The sequence below is a fragment of the Pleurodeles waltl genome, chromosome 5 (assembly GCF_031143425.1).
Source record: "Pleurodeles waltl isolate 20211129_DDA chromosome 5, aPleWal1.hap1.20221129, whole genome shotgun sequence".
Lineage (NCBI taxonomy): Eukaryota > Metazoa > Chordata > Amphibia > Caudata > Salamandridae > Pleurodeles > Pleurodeles waltl.
The window spans coordinates 1,603,726,548-1,603,740,829 of NC_090444.1; the positions used below are offsets into that span (position 1 = coordinate 1,603,726,548).

The window sequence follows — 14,282 nt, forward strand, 5'->3', positions numbered from 1 at the left end:
CCAGACACGAAACGAGCAGATGCACAGGGAAAAAGGTGTGCAACCTCTGTGGAGGAGACGGCCACACCAACTACCAGTGCCCAAAGTCTGAAAGACCCAGAACCTACGCAGCGGCAGCTGCAGGAGCCCCAGCCCAGAAGACCAAAGCTGGACCTCACTGCCAATGCAAAGGTGAACGCCCTCCTGAAGGCATCGAGGGAAGAAGCCCAGAAGATACCGGAGCCAACCAGGGGAAGCAACCAGAAGGGACAGGCCCCGCAGGACCACAAGTCCCCAGGACCCGACCCAGATATGGAACCAACCACAGTGACAGGCCCGGCGCCACCACTGGAGACTTCCGTCTCAGTGGTACCCGCCCACCCCGAAGGAACCCCCGAGAATAGTGCACAAACCAATGCACCACCACAGGAGGCCCAAGGGGATCCGGAACCGACACCAGGAACCAAGGCCGAGGAGGGAAAGGAGTAAAGGAGTCTACGGCTGGCGCCGGGACCCCAACCCCAACCTCAGCCCCTGTAAAAGCAAAAAAGAAAAACAAACACTTAAAGAAGAAAGTGGACTGCAGCAGCGGGGACGAGGAGGAGATTGAGAAGGCCTGGAAACAGGTAAAGTCCCAGAGGCTGCGGGAAAAGTGCAGGAAAGAGAAAGAGGAAAGAGATGAAAGGAGGTGGGCCCGGATCAATGGGAAACAATCACCGCCCCGAAAAGAACCACAGATGGAACCCCTGAAAGACGAAGAGATGGAGAGGGAGGAGATAGTTACCCAACCACCCTAGAAATCAGGAAGAAAGAGGCAACGGCAAAGGAAGGAGGACTTCTAAACCACAAAGAAGAAGCATATCACTTCCCAAACCGAGGAACAAAATGATGGCTACACCACCATCGACACAGATGAGGAGAACATAGAGGACACAGGAGGTACCCTGAGCGAATCAAACCAGTCGATTCAAACTGTCCTCCAAGAGCTGCACCAACAGCTAGCCCTGATAGACACCACCGGGGCCCCAAAAGAACAGACCCAGTGGACGAAAGTCCCAGAGGCAGGAGACGAAATAGTGATTTTGGATGAAAGTGAGGAAGAGAGCAAGGGAAAGGGAGACCAACAAGAGTCCCAGCACCCCCAGTAGAACAGCTTAGGGCCCAACCCAGTAGCGGTTCTCCCTTACCCAGACACTGACAGCTATCGCTGAGACAATGGCCATATCATTGCTTGTTAGGCGAGTTGGCACGTTGTTCTTCCTGGCCGCCCAGAACCATGTCGTCTGCTTTCTGCAGGAATGCGGGATTCCGTATGCCCAGTCGTACAGCCAGCTTGAGTGGCAGTGGACGCACGGGCCATAGTTTAGGTCCGGAGGAAACGACTGCAAATCATCTGGAGTCGCCATTCTGATCAAGGGGAGGCTTTTCACCACCGACAAGGTCACTGAGCAGGTCAACGGCAGAGTGCTAGTCGTGGACGGCTCGTGGTCAGGTGAGCCTGTTAGGCTCATCAATGTCTACGCCCCCCCAGAGAAGAATGAACGGCTCAAGATGTTCAGGGTGCTCAGGATGCAGCTTGTGACCTCCAGGACCATCCTAATGGGTGGTGATTTCAACTGCACAGTAGAGTTGGATGGACGCACTGGGTCAGACTCTGCAGGGATGGACGTGACGTCCAGGCTGTTGGTGGAGATGACAGGTGAGGCATCCCTGTGGGATGTCATAGGAAGTATGGGGCCGAACGCCAGGAATTATTCCTGGAGTAGGCCAGATGGGTCCGTGCGTTCACGGATCAACTTCCTCTTCACCTCCCCAACGGTAAAGCCTGGGCGGAACTCCATGGTCGCCGTCCACTTCTCGGACCACAGAGCAGTCAGTTTCGAGGGGGAACTTACAGGGAAGTTCCCCGCTGGCCCCGGATCATGGAAACTGAACTGCTCACTGCTGGAAAACGAGGAGTTAGTGGCGAACCTCAGAGTCGCGTATGTAGAGTGGAGGGACATGAGGGACCTCTTTCACTCTGCCGGTGAGTGGTGGGAATGGGTGAAGGACAGGTTCCGGAGCTTCTTCCAGGATGCAAGCAGAGCTGCTGCACGGGAAAAGAAGAGGGATTTCAGACAGCTGCAAAGCAAACTGCAGCGCCTGTTTGAACTCGAGCTCAGGGGATGGGACGTGGATGATGAACTGGAGGAAACCCGAAAAGGGCTCGCAGAGCACTTCAGGGAAAAATCCGGGAAAATCATCTTCTGGACCAGAACCGAGAACCTCGAGAAGGCTGAGAAATGCAACTCATTCTTCTTCAAGAAACTTCACTCGGCCCACACCCCGCTGGTAGAGCTGCGGGACTCAGAGGGCAACCTCCAGAGTGGGAAAGAGCACGTCATGAGGGTCGTCACCGACTTTTATGGCAAGCTTTACTCATCGAAGTCGTCAGAGAGATCCGAGGCGGACAGTTTCCTAAAGGGCATCTCAAAGACACTGAGTCCCGAAGAGAGAGAGGGCCTGAACGCGCCCTTCACCCTGGAAGAGTTGCACTTGGCCGCCACGACCTCCAAGAGAGGCAAGACCCCCAGAAGTGATGGTCTCCCAGTGGAACTTTACGTCGAACTGTGGGACCTGATCAGGCCAAACTTGCTGGACCTCTACGGGGAAGTGGTGGGCAGGGCCAGTATACCGCAGTCCCTGCGTGAAGGCATGATAATGCTTTTGTACAAACAGAAGGGAGAGAAGGAGGACCTCAAAAACTGGAGGCCCATCTCTCTCCTCAATGTGGACTACAAACTCCTAGCGAAGGCAATGGCCAACCGCCTAAAGAAAGTGATAGAGAAGATAGTCCACCCTGACCAGACTTGTGGGATACCAGGTCGGCAGATCGCGGACAGCCTGGCCCTGGTCCGAGACACGATCGAGTACGTCAAGAGCCGAAAGGTTCCGACGGCCTTGGTCAGTCTAGACCAGGAAAAGGCCTTTGACCGCGTCTCCCATGAGTTCATGGACCGGACACTCAGAGCACTGGGACTGGGTGACTTCTTCTGTGACGTGGTGACCGCAATGTATAGAGACACCTCTAGCACAGCGTTGGTCAATGGATGGAGAACCAACCCCTTCCCCGTCCTGTCAGGTGTTAGGCAGGGCTGTCCACTCTCACCTCTTCTGTTCATTTGTGTTATAAATCTCCTCGCTGAACGCATCAGACAGAACAGGGACATCAGAGGAGTGACAGTACCAGGAAGCAGCGGGAAGGGCGAAGTGAAGTGCTCCCTCTACAAGGACGACGTCTCAGTGTTCTGTGCGGACGGGCACTCCATAAAAGAACTTGAGAAGACTTGTATCGAGTTTGGGAAGGCATCAGGAGCAAAGATAAACAGTGCCAAGTCAGAAACCCTACTCTTCGGCCACTGGACCCCCACCAGAGACCCACTGCCATTCCCCATCAAGCAGGATTTCCTGAAGATCATTGGAGTCTGGTTCGGCGGAAAAGGCGCGGCAGAGAAATCATGGGAAGAAAGACTGGCAAAGATGAAGCAGAAGCTGGGACTCTGGAGCCTCCGGAAGCTAACGATCGAAGCGAAGTCTTTGGTCCTGCGGAACGAGACCCTGCCAGTGCTCCTGTACGTCGCACAAGTATGGCCAGTGCAGCCTCGAACGGCCAAGGCAATCACGAGAATGATCTTCTACTTCATCTGGAACTCCAAGATGGATAGAGTGAAGAGGGAGGTGATGTTCAAAACCCATGACAAAGGAGGCAAAGGAGTGCCAGGCATTGCCACCATCCTGAGGGGAACCTTCGCATGCCACTGCGTGAGGAACACCCTGAGGGCAAAAGATGAAAGCCACGCCGGCTTCCTGATGGCACGGTTTTTTCTGTTACCGACGTGGAGGCGACTTGGTTGGGCAGAATGGGACAGCGCAGTCCCCTACAACTGGGAAACCCCATGGTTTTACAAAGAAGTGGAAAAGTTCACCAAGGAGCACGGTCCGGCAGCAACAGCCCTGACGCAGTGGACTCTAAAGATCATCCACCGACAGATCCGTGAGAGGGACGTCAGCGAACCAATCTGTGCCCTCCCCTCTGCCACAGCGGACCACGTCTGGAGAAACGCAGCCTCCAAACGCCTGACCAACCAACACAAAGACATTGCGTGGATGGCCATCCAGGGAGGCCTGCCAGTAAGGGCCTTCATGCACGCAAGAGGGTACAACCGATACAAGTCCTGTCCAAGAGGATGCACCGCAGAGGAGACGACCTACCATCTCTTCTGGGAATGCGCCTACGCCCAGGACCTTCTGAAGGCCCTAAGCACGGAGCTTGGGGACTGGATACCAACAACATGCATCACTGCAGACTTGGTAATGTATGGTTTGTTTCCCGGTTCCCACGCACTCGGAGACCTCCAGGGCATCTTAAAGATGTTCTTCTATTTTCCAGAAACCGCCTGGTAGTAGGGAAGAAGGAGACATCGACCCTGGGCTGCCGGAAAATGATCCACAGCCTCCTGCGTGACTACGCAGCACTGGACGGATCAGACGACGACAGCGACGACGAAACCTGTAGGGGTCCGCCCCGGAGGGTCCACTAACCTGTTGTCTACTTTTTTCTCTTCAGGACCCGAAAGGCGAACGGAGATGACTCAGATGAAGACAGGTGTACTAAATGTAAAATGATGTAATGTTTTGTTTTGATTAACGTGACCTTTTTCCTTAACAGGTAAAAGGTCAAAGGGATAGCTTGTGCACATGTTGTCAAGCTTGTTACCTACGACTTACGATCAAATAGGTATTTAAAAAAAAAAAAAAAAAAAACACATCTGTTCTTATCAGTTTATTATCTGATACGTCCTCTATCTGGGGACCATATATTAAATTGATTTTTGGAACAGGGAGATGGAATAGGAGCTTGCTCGGTCCACTCCACGCATCAACCTGGTATTGCAGTACCACCAGGAATGGTGCACTTCCCCACCCGGGGAAAAACATGCTGTTGAAAAAAAAGATGCAACAGCAAAAGTAGCGTTTCACTGGCTTTCTGTAAAGTGGCGCTAATGTCTTTGGGTGTAAATAAAACCAACCTGGCCACTTTGTGGCAGCTGTTTCTTGTTTTATTTATTGATTTATTTAATTATCTATTTTGTTTTAGCCCTTTCTTGATCTACCGCGTTTTCAGCAAGAGATAGGAACGGGAAGGAAGAAAGGAAAGAAGGAAAGGAGGAAAGAGCTGCCTGTGGCAGAACAGAAGAGTTGGACACTGTCCATGTCTTCTCTGGGTAGAAGGAAGAGGCAGAGTCCTTTTCCTTCTTTGCCCGCCCCTGCCCGTCCACGAACGGCCACGCCTTATCTATAGGCCTAAGCTACAGGGCAACAGAGGGGGAGGGAGGGGGAGGGTTTCAGGACGACGCTCACGAGCGAACCTCCGGGGACCCTGGGCCTTCGCTCCACGGCTTGTCCGTGGCAAGGCTGCATGGACCTGGGGGCGACCTCCGGGGTGAATTCCTGCATCAGGAGGAAATCCCCTTGTTCACCGATAGAGGGACGGGCTGTGGATTCCTGGCTTGACCGGGACCCAGCTGATGCCCAGACATCGGTGAGCTTGGGGGGAAGCCCTCCAGGAATCCAAGGAATTTTTAGCTCACGCACATAGCTGCGTGGAGCAGGAGAAGCTGACTCCAGAGTCCTGGAGTCAGTCTGAGAGTCCCTAGGCGCACTGGAATAGTGCTCGGCCTGGGGACACTCAAACGAGAGATTTTGCAGGCATTTTGAAGGAAATCTGCTCACGCACATAGCTGCGTGGAGCTGGATGAGCTGACACCAGAGTCCTGGAGTCAGACTGAGAGTCCCTGGGCGCACTATGCTAGTGCTCGGCCTGGGGACACTCAAGAAATTAAATTTGACAGCCAAATTAACAGGTATCTTCCATCACCCCAAGAAGGAACACCTGACCCGCGGTCAGGAAAACACACTATTATAAGTATTGTGTACCGGAGGGACTGGGAGGAGAAAAGGAGTGGTGAGAGTCCCTGGGCGCACTTGGAAAGTGCTTGGCCCGGGGACATTCACAGATCTTTGCAGATCCACTACAGGGGCACCAACAACAAAGCCCAGATAAGGTTTTTTACAAAGTTAAGAGATACAAATTTTCTTAAACAACCATGGCAGCAAAGAGCTACGCAGCAGCCGCTGGCGGTAGTAATAATGGAAATTATGCCAAAAACCCGAGGAATGGAAACAATATATATTCAGGGATGAAATTTTCAGTCCGGTTTGAAATTTTGGAGGAAGCTAACAAAAGAGAAATATGAACCACCTAATGGACACCGTCTTCAAACAGGTATTTGGCATTAAGCCTGAACAAATAAAATGCATGCAAGACTTTAGAGTCAGGGGGCTTTTTGATGTAACTTTCCAGAGTGAAAATGTATACCAAGATTTTATCTATAAATTTAACCAAAATAGGAAGAATACAGAGGTAGAGGGATATTTAATTACTCCACTGGCAGCACCACGAGAAATCCCCATGACAGTACATATGTACAACCCCTTTTCTGCACCATCCGAAATAGAACTATTTTTGCGTAGGTATTGCCAAAGTGTCAGAGGAGGGAGTGAAGTCAGAAATGAACGGGGAGTATGGAATGGGAAAAGGAGATACATGGTGGTACTCCAGAGAGATGATGAAGGGATTGGAGGCACAAAACACCCACCTCTTAACTTCACCATAGGTCCAAATAGAGGTTTCCTTTATTACCCAGAGCAACCCATGTTTTGTAAGACCTGTTTTCAGTTTGGGCACATTAAGGAACAATGTACAGGTGATATCTGTAGGAACTGAGGCACCAAAGGGCATATGGCCCATGAATGCAAAGCACCCAAAAAGTGTAATTTGTGTGGAGGTTTGTCTCACCTTTATAAGAATTGCCCTGTAAGGGCAAACCTCTCCTCAGACAATTTGAGAGTTGAGAGCTCATCCCAATTAAATCAAACAGGGCCAAATGAGATAAGCCCAACCTTTAAAGAACCAGCAAAGGGGCAAGAAAAATCCACCCTGCCTGATCTTACCACTAGTGAAAGTTTTGAAAAAAGCTCACAACCCCAGCCTCAAATTGTCATCCCAGAGACACCAGAAGAAAACTTAGGACAAAAAGGAAATACTAATGATTCAGGTGCTTGTGCCACAGACTCACAACCAAAAGCAGAAAGGCGGCCTGAAATTGATTTAGACTTAGATTACAGCCAAGAATGGCTTTTTGCTGCACCAACAACTGGGTCCACTCATTTAACCCAAGGGTCAGAAACATTCTTTTCAACGGAAGAGAACATGGAGGAAGGAGAGGGAAAGAATAACGGAAATGAACAACAAAAAACAAAAAAAGCTACCAAAAAAAACAAAAATAGTGATCTCAAAGAAAGTTTAAAAGATAATAATCTGTCAGACTCAGAAGAGGAGATTACAACTGAGCGGTCTTTAAACGAAAAAGAATTTGAAAACTCCAAGACAATCAATGAGGCAACTAGAGAGAATGCAAAAAAGGAAAGATAAAAGGAACCAACATTTTTCAGAAGAGGCGGTTCAAAAAAGAAACAAAAGGAAAGCAACATCTCAAAAAAATGATACAAATTAAAAAAATCACGGTTGTTCCACGATCCAGGTACAGTGTACTCCTGGAGCAATTAGACCCAGAAGACCACCTTTTGAAGGGTCTGTCTGCAACATGCAATGAATCCATTACCAATGCTTTGGAGGAGGGGAAGTCTTTTAAAGATTTTCCCCCTTTTATGGGAAAGGAAGAGGAGATAACCATTGAGGAGAGCCAATCTTTGCTCCCGCAGGAGATTATTGAAATTGATCCTGTTGAATAATGATGCAAACATGTATAGATTTTATATTATAATGGCTATTACTTTAGCCACCTTAAACGTAAGGGGTATTAGACAGCAGTCCAAAAGAGCTGCTGTATTCAATTATTGTGAAAATTTGAATGCTGACATTATTTTCTTGCAGGAGTGTGGCATCCCATATGCTGAGGATTACTCATTTCTGCAAAGAGAATGGAAACAGGGCCCATCATCCTGGTCAGGAGGTGGGAACAAGAATGCAGGAGTAGGCATTTTATGTAAAAATAAAAACTTTTAAATTTTACAGGAAACGGTTATTTCCCCAGGAAGAGGTTTAGCCTGTAACTTAAAAGTCAATGAAACGCTTTTGAAAGTCATTAACTTTTATGCGCATACAGATAAACAGGAAAGAAATGATTTTTTCCATGACCTAACCTTTTTTGTTACAGGTTCACAACCTACTTTCATTGCAGGGGACTTTAATTGCATAAGGGCTCCCCAAGACAGAATAGGTTCAGCCACTCACTATAAATTAGACATTTCATCTAAAACTTTAAATAACATCATTGACAATTGTTCCCTACAAGACACTTTTCAAACATGTAATCCAAACAACACAGTGTTTACATGGTTATCAGGAGACGGGAATACCACTTCCAGGATAGACTACATTTTGACATCAGAACACATTAAGGGGCATATTTATACTCCGTTTGCGCCGATTGTGCGTCAAAACATTTGACGCACAATCAGCGCAAACGTTGCCCCATATTTAAACTCGGACGCCCGAGCCCGCGGACGACAAAATTCCGCTGTGTGCGTCATTTCTTGGATGCGGCAACCCGCCCTGCGTTAATGATATGCAGGGTAGGCGTTCCCGTCCCAAAAACGATGCAAACGGCTGTGCGTCGTATTTATGCTTCCGGGCAAAAATGACTCTCGGCCGGGAGGCGGAGCAAAAAAATGACGCACAGCCCGATGTGCGTCAAAATTTAATGACTGGGTCAGGGCAGGCGTTAAAATGGGGCAAACACACCTGTATTTAATCAGAACACACAGAACGAGCAGCAGAACGAGCAGCAGAGCAGCAACAGGGAGACATGGAGGTGATTCTTATCCAGCGTGCACGCAGATGCAGAGCCCAGCAGCAACAACAGCAGCAGCTACAACACCACCAGCAGGGACCCCAAAGGCAGCGCAGAAGGCAGGAGAGGATATTCCGCCCAAGAACAACCCTTCAGGGCCTCAGGGAACATGACATCATCCAGAGGTACAGGTTGAACTGGCAGGCCATTCAGCAGCTGCTGCAAAACATTGAACAGCAGTCAACCCCCACTTTGGTGACACCCCGCACCATACCAACAAAACAAAGCTGCTTGCCGTACTTCACATGCTGGCAAGTGGCTCTTTTCAAACAACTGGTGCCCTGGTTGGCGGAATATCACAACCATCATTCTCCGCATTTCTGCCAAAGGTACTGGATGCCATCATTCAACTGACACCCCACCACATCTGCTTCCCTAACACACTGCAGAAGCAGCAGGAAACTAAACAGGGGTTCTACGCAATCAGTGGCTTCCCACACGTCCTTGGTGCAATCGACTGCACACATGTACGCCTTGTGCCACCTGCTGCAACTGAACACCTCTACCGCAACAGGAAGCACACACATTCAATCAACGTGCAGGCCATAGTCGATCACCAGGGATTGATCACCAACATCCTGGCTAAATATCCTTGGAGTGTACATGACTCATTCATCTTCCGTCACTGTACCATCAACCAACACTTCCAGGATGGACGGTATGGCAATGGACTACTTGTTGGTAAGTACAAATACACACTGCACAGCAACCCTCTAGGACACACAACACATACACCATAACAGCAACATCTAGACAGGAACACACTGAGGTCCTGACATCACTAGCCATGTTTCTTAAGTCACCATTGAACCTGTCACACATCGGAATTTACTGTACAGCCTAATGTGAAGACATTAATGAGTGTGGTAGCTGAAATGTCACCTTCCAAATTGTAAGTGTCCCAATGACCTTTACATTAATACATTGCATAAATTTCAAGGTATGGGATGTCCAGGGTACTTTGATATGAACGTGTTAACACTACTGACAATTTTAACTGTGCATGGAACTATCATCTCACCCTCAGTGAAGACACACGGACGCCTGTATCACAAGTCACAATGCTAGGGAGGGCACACTGTACTGTAAATCCCAAAACATACTGATGACAAACGGTTAGCAGACAAACACTTGCTCAGCCAAGGAAACAACACAATGCAGATGGTATAGCCTACAAGTATAGGATGTCACATTAGTACACAAAAGAGTCACACAACACAAGACAACTACTGCCATGAACGGTCTTTTCAATAATGCAAGCTACATCAACATGATCCCATTCTGTGTTTTTCTTTCAGCTGATCAGGGGTATGGCATCCAGCCATGGCTAATGACACCATTTGGGAACCCGAGTACTGCTGCAGAGCGGGCATACAACGACGCCCATAAGAGGACACGCAGCATTGTCGAGCGGACCTTTGGGATCCTCAAGTCAAGGTTCCGCTGCCTCGACATCACTGGCGGTAGCCTACTATATTCCCCCGAGATGGTCTGTAGGATCATACTCACATGTGCAATATTGCACAACATTTGTGTAAAAAGGAACATTCCCCTCCTCGAACCAGACCCATACATGCCTGAAGACAAAGAAGAGGAGGATGCTGGCCTGCAACAGGAGGGGGAACAACCAAACACGGCTGCTGGAGTGCGTAGGCGCCAACACAATGTAAATAATTTCTTTGCATAATTATCACCATCACCACTTAATGCACTATTGTAAATAAACACTGATAACAAACACCACATTATGGTTTGGACTATCCATTTCTTCCCACATTCGAATGGAACAGGAATGTAGTACTAGACTCTTGCCAACAGTAATTCCAACTACTTACTATCTTTGCAATGACTATCTGTCACTAGAGTTACACATAAGCAGAACAAACACAGCACAAGTGCTACACCTAAGACAGGCATCCAGCACATCACATCCCATCTTCATGTCAGCCCTTTTCTAAAAACATTACACACACTTGCAGCTGGTCACACACCACCTGTCTGAAGAGGTCCCTGGAATGCTGGTTTGTGTACACTGAGATTCCCTCATCTACACACACACACACACACACACACACACTCACAAGAGTCATCCAGTGTGCCACACCCTTTCCTATGCCTACCATTGTCATAGTACCATCTCACTGCATGGAACTCAGCTCATATAATACACTGGCTTGGAGTTTATAAGGCCTGGAATCACCTGTAGACAGATTCTCTTGTGAAAGGTACTGTAGGCTAATTTTTAGCAAATCCCATCTGACAGGACTAGTGAGACACTGATGGAGGCCACACCAGTGATCCCCTCCATGCACACCACCCAAATGTACATGCCCCGTCCCTGCTGATGCCTCCTACTGCATACATGTTGGAATTTGAGCTATTACATCATTAAGCATTGCTACTAATGTTGCCGTAGAACACTTTATCAGGGTTCATGTGTCACCTTCAAAACAACACAGGACATACACAGTGTGACATGTCAACTGTCTACTGCTCCCTCTGACCAGTCCGAGTCAGAACACTGATCATGTAATTACTGAAAGAACTTGCTCCTGATTGACCCAGCATCCTGTCAGCCTGACTGGCACCTGTCCGTGGGTCACTCTAAAGATACCTGGGGTCCACCTATGGACCACACGTGCTGTCCAAAACCTCTTGTACCTCCGACACTAATTTGTCATTAGCCTCATTAATGTATACTCCAATACATAGTATTGCATCATCTGACTGGTATTTGTATATGATTTGTGACAGTGCCCTTGAATAGCTAAATCTTGGCCCTTCCGTTGTCTGGCCCTCATTAATGCCTAAACTACAAAGTTGGACAGTGGACCTGGACCATAGTGTATGATGGTGTATGTGGCCTCCATCCAAACCAGCAACCTCACATAATGTCCATGAAAAGTCAACATATATGAGGACCCTGACTGTTCAAACGAGTAACATTGTTCAAATAATAAAGATGAGTCGTGTGTGTTGAATACCAGCCATTTACTTCTGCACAGAGGCTATGATGTTTCCTGATACATTACCATCCACAGAGGCCAACTGGAGTACAAATGTTGCAATGACACATGCCGGATCCAGACACCTGAGACATTCTCTCACTCAGCACACCAAGGTTGCCCAGTTGAAAGTCTCATTACACGTTTTCAGTGACAGGGTGGGACCATCCATGTGTAGGTGACCATGTCCTCAATGGCTTTTCTCAAATTTTGCTACAAACGATACCCAATAGAAACAAGATTAGCTGCCACTAACTCATGAGGAGACCTGGACGTTACAGTGACAACATACACCCTGACAGTTGCTACTGGATCAATATTGGACCACACACATGTACATGTATCATCCAATCAACAAAATGTTTGCAAGCAGCCGATCACAGTAGTGTCCCAGTTGTAACCTAGCAGGAAGAATGAAACATGCCACTAAACCAGGAAATGCATAAAGGGACACATACATCAACAACCTATTTGCTATCATGACATGAGGAACGTTGAGATTTAGCAAAAAAAATTAATGCAAAATGGGATGTCAGAATTCTCCAAAGAATCAATAGGGCAAACGGAAAATGGGCCAATGGGATTACAGAATAGCAAACAGTGAATCATAACCTATTTGCTTCCATGGGCCTGCTGCTGAAGGTTTAGCATTACTGAATTTGGGAAACCCTTGGATAAATTTGCAAGTCTGGAAGAGCAAACCCTAGGGTGCTGGGGGCCTAAGTCCACCTCTGCTGCCCCCCAAATATACATTATTTATGCACATGTGAAACACACACATGCATAAGGCGCATGTGTGCCCTACATGTCAAAAGTAAAACACATTTTAGATACATTAACTCGTAACTAGGACATGGTTACCCCCCAAAAAAGTTTAGGCGACAATTGCACTACCTATTTGGCCTTTATATAATTTTGATTAGCTTGATAAATGTGGACACATTTTTGCTAAGGAATACATCCTGGTATCCCATGCATATTTTGAAAATAGCAATCAGCAATTACCTACATATGTGTACAATTAAGAGTAATATCCATTCTGGCCAATCATTACCATTGCACTGTGAATACCTTCTATACATCCTATAAGGGACATTTGCCATAGCTAACCCCATATGTGTATCACTTAGCACCGTTTGGTCATGACAAAATTCATTTCTCATTTTGACAAATGAGACATATTTGTCATAATGCGTCATATTTCCACGCATACAGCTTGTGCGTCATAATTTTTGATGCACAGGAGTGCAGATAATGCAGAGTCAAAAATTAATTTCAAAAATAGATATCATAACATCCAGCATAAAATGGCCCCCATATTTTTCCATTATGCGCCATATTTCCATGCATACAGCTTGTGCGTCAATTTGACGCACAGGAGTGCAGATAATGCAGAGTCAAAAATAATTTTCATATTTAGATATCATATTTTCCAGCGGCTTAATTTTCAACTCTAGAACTGTAAAATATGCCTCAAACAAATATATTCGACCAATGATGGAAATTCTTTTGACTCTGCATTATTTGCACTCCTATGCGTCAAAAAATATGACGCACAAGCTGTATGCGTGAAAAAATGACGCATAGCGGGGAAAAAAACGGCGGCCATTTTATGCAGGATGTGATGTAATAGGATATCCTGTTTACAGAATCTGTACAGTGGGTATACTTTCACTTTTACTTTGCAGTCTCAGATTATTCTAGACTGTGTGGCTGTGTGCAAAGTGTTGTCCTGGGTATTAGTGCTTTTGTGTCCAGTGTACATCTCAATTGTGCTTTTGTCATCATTGTCTTGTTGTTGAATACTGTCTGAGTCTGTGTTGTATTATTTTGTCAAGTCCAGTGTTTTGTTTATTGTCTGTGGGAGTCTGTTGTGGGTACTGTAATATAGGGGATAGTTGGGCTCTTCTTCTTAAGTTTTCTTTGTATTTCACCACTCTACCTTTCCCCTTTTCCCACTTTTCCCTTTTCTACAACTTTTTCCCCTTTGTCAGTGCTGACATGTCTGGTAGGCCACGGCTTTCCAGGATGGGTGAGGAGGAATTGGGGGGGGGGTTTATATGGCTTGTTTGCCATTTCCTCCCACTCATGCTGGAGGCTGGGGGTAGGGTGATACAGGGGTATCACACGGAGGCCCGAAAAGTCAGGTGGGGGAAGGTGCACCATCACTTGGTGCATCTGTGTGGGAGCCAAAGGAATGACCATCAATTGAAGCACCGCTGGGCTGACCTGATCTCCAGGGAGCAAGATCTGCTGGACCACCTGAGAATCAGGATTGGTGGCCATGTTGGTGAGTACAGATCAATTACATGTGCACAATTTA

General features: G+C 47.5%; 1 non-coding gene across 1 annotated transcript; it reads left to right on the top strand.

Annotated features, from left to right (window-relative positions):
* The first annotated feature begins 4,752 nt into the window (after positions 1-4,752).
* On the top strand, positions 4,753-4,939 carry LOC138297611 (U2 spliceosomal RNA). The gene has a single exon (XR_011204182.1). It is a non-coding gene; the product is annotated as a U2 spliceosomal RNA (small nuclear RNA).
* Positions 4,940-14,282: the final 9,343 nt, after the last annotated feature.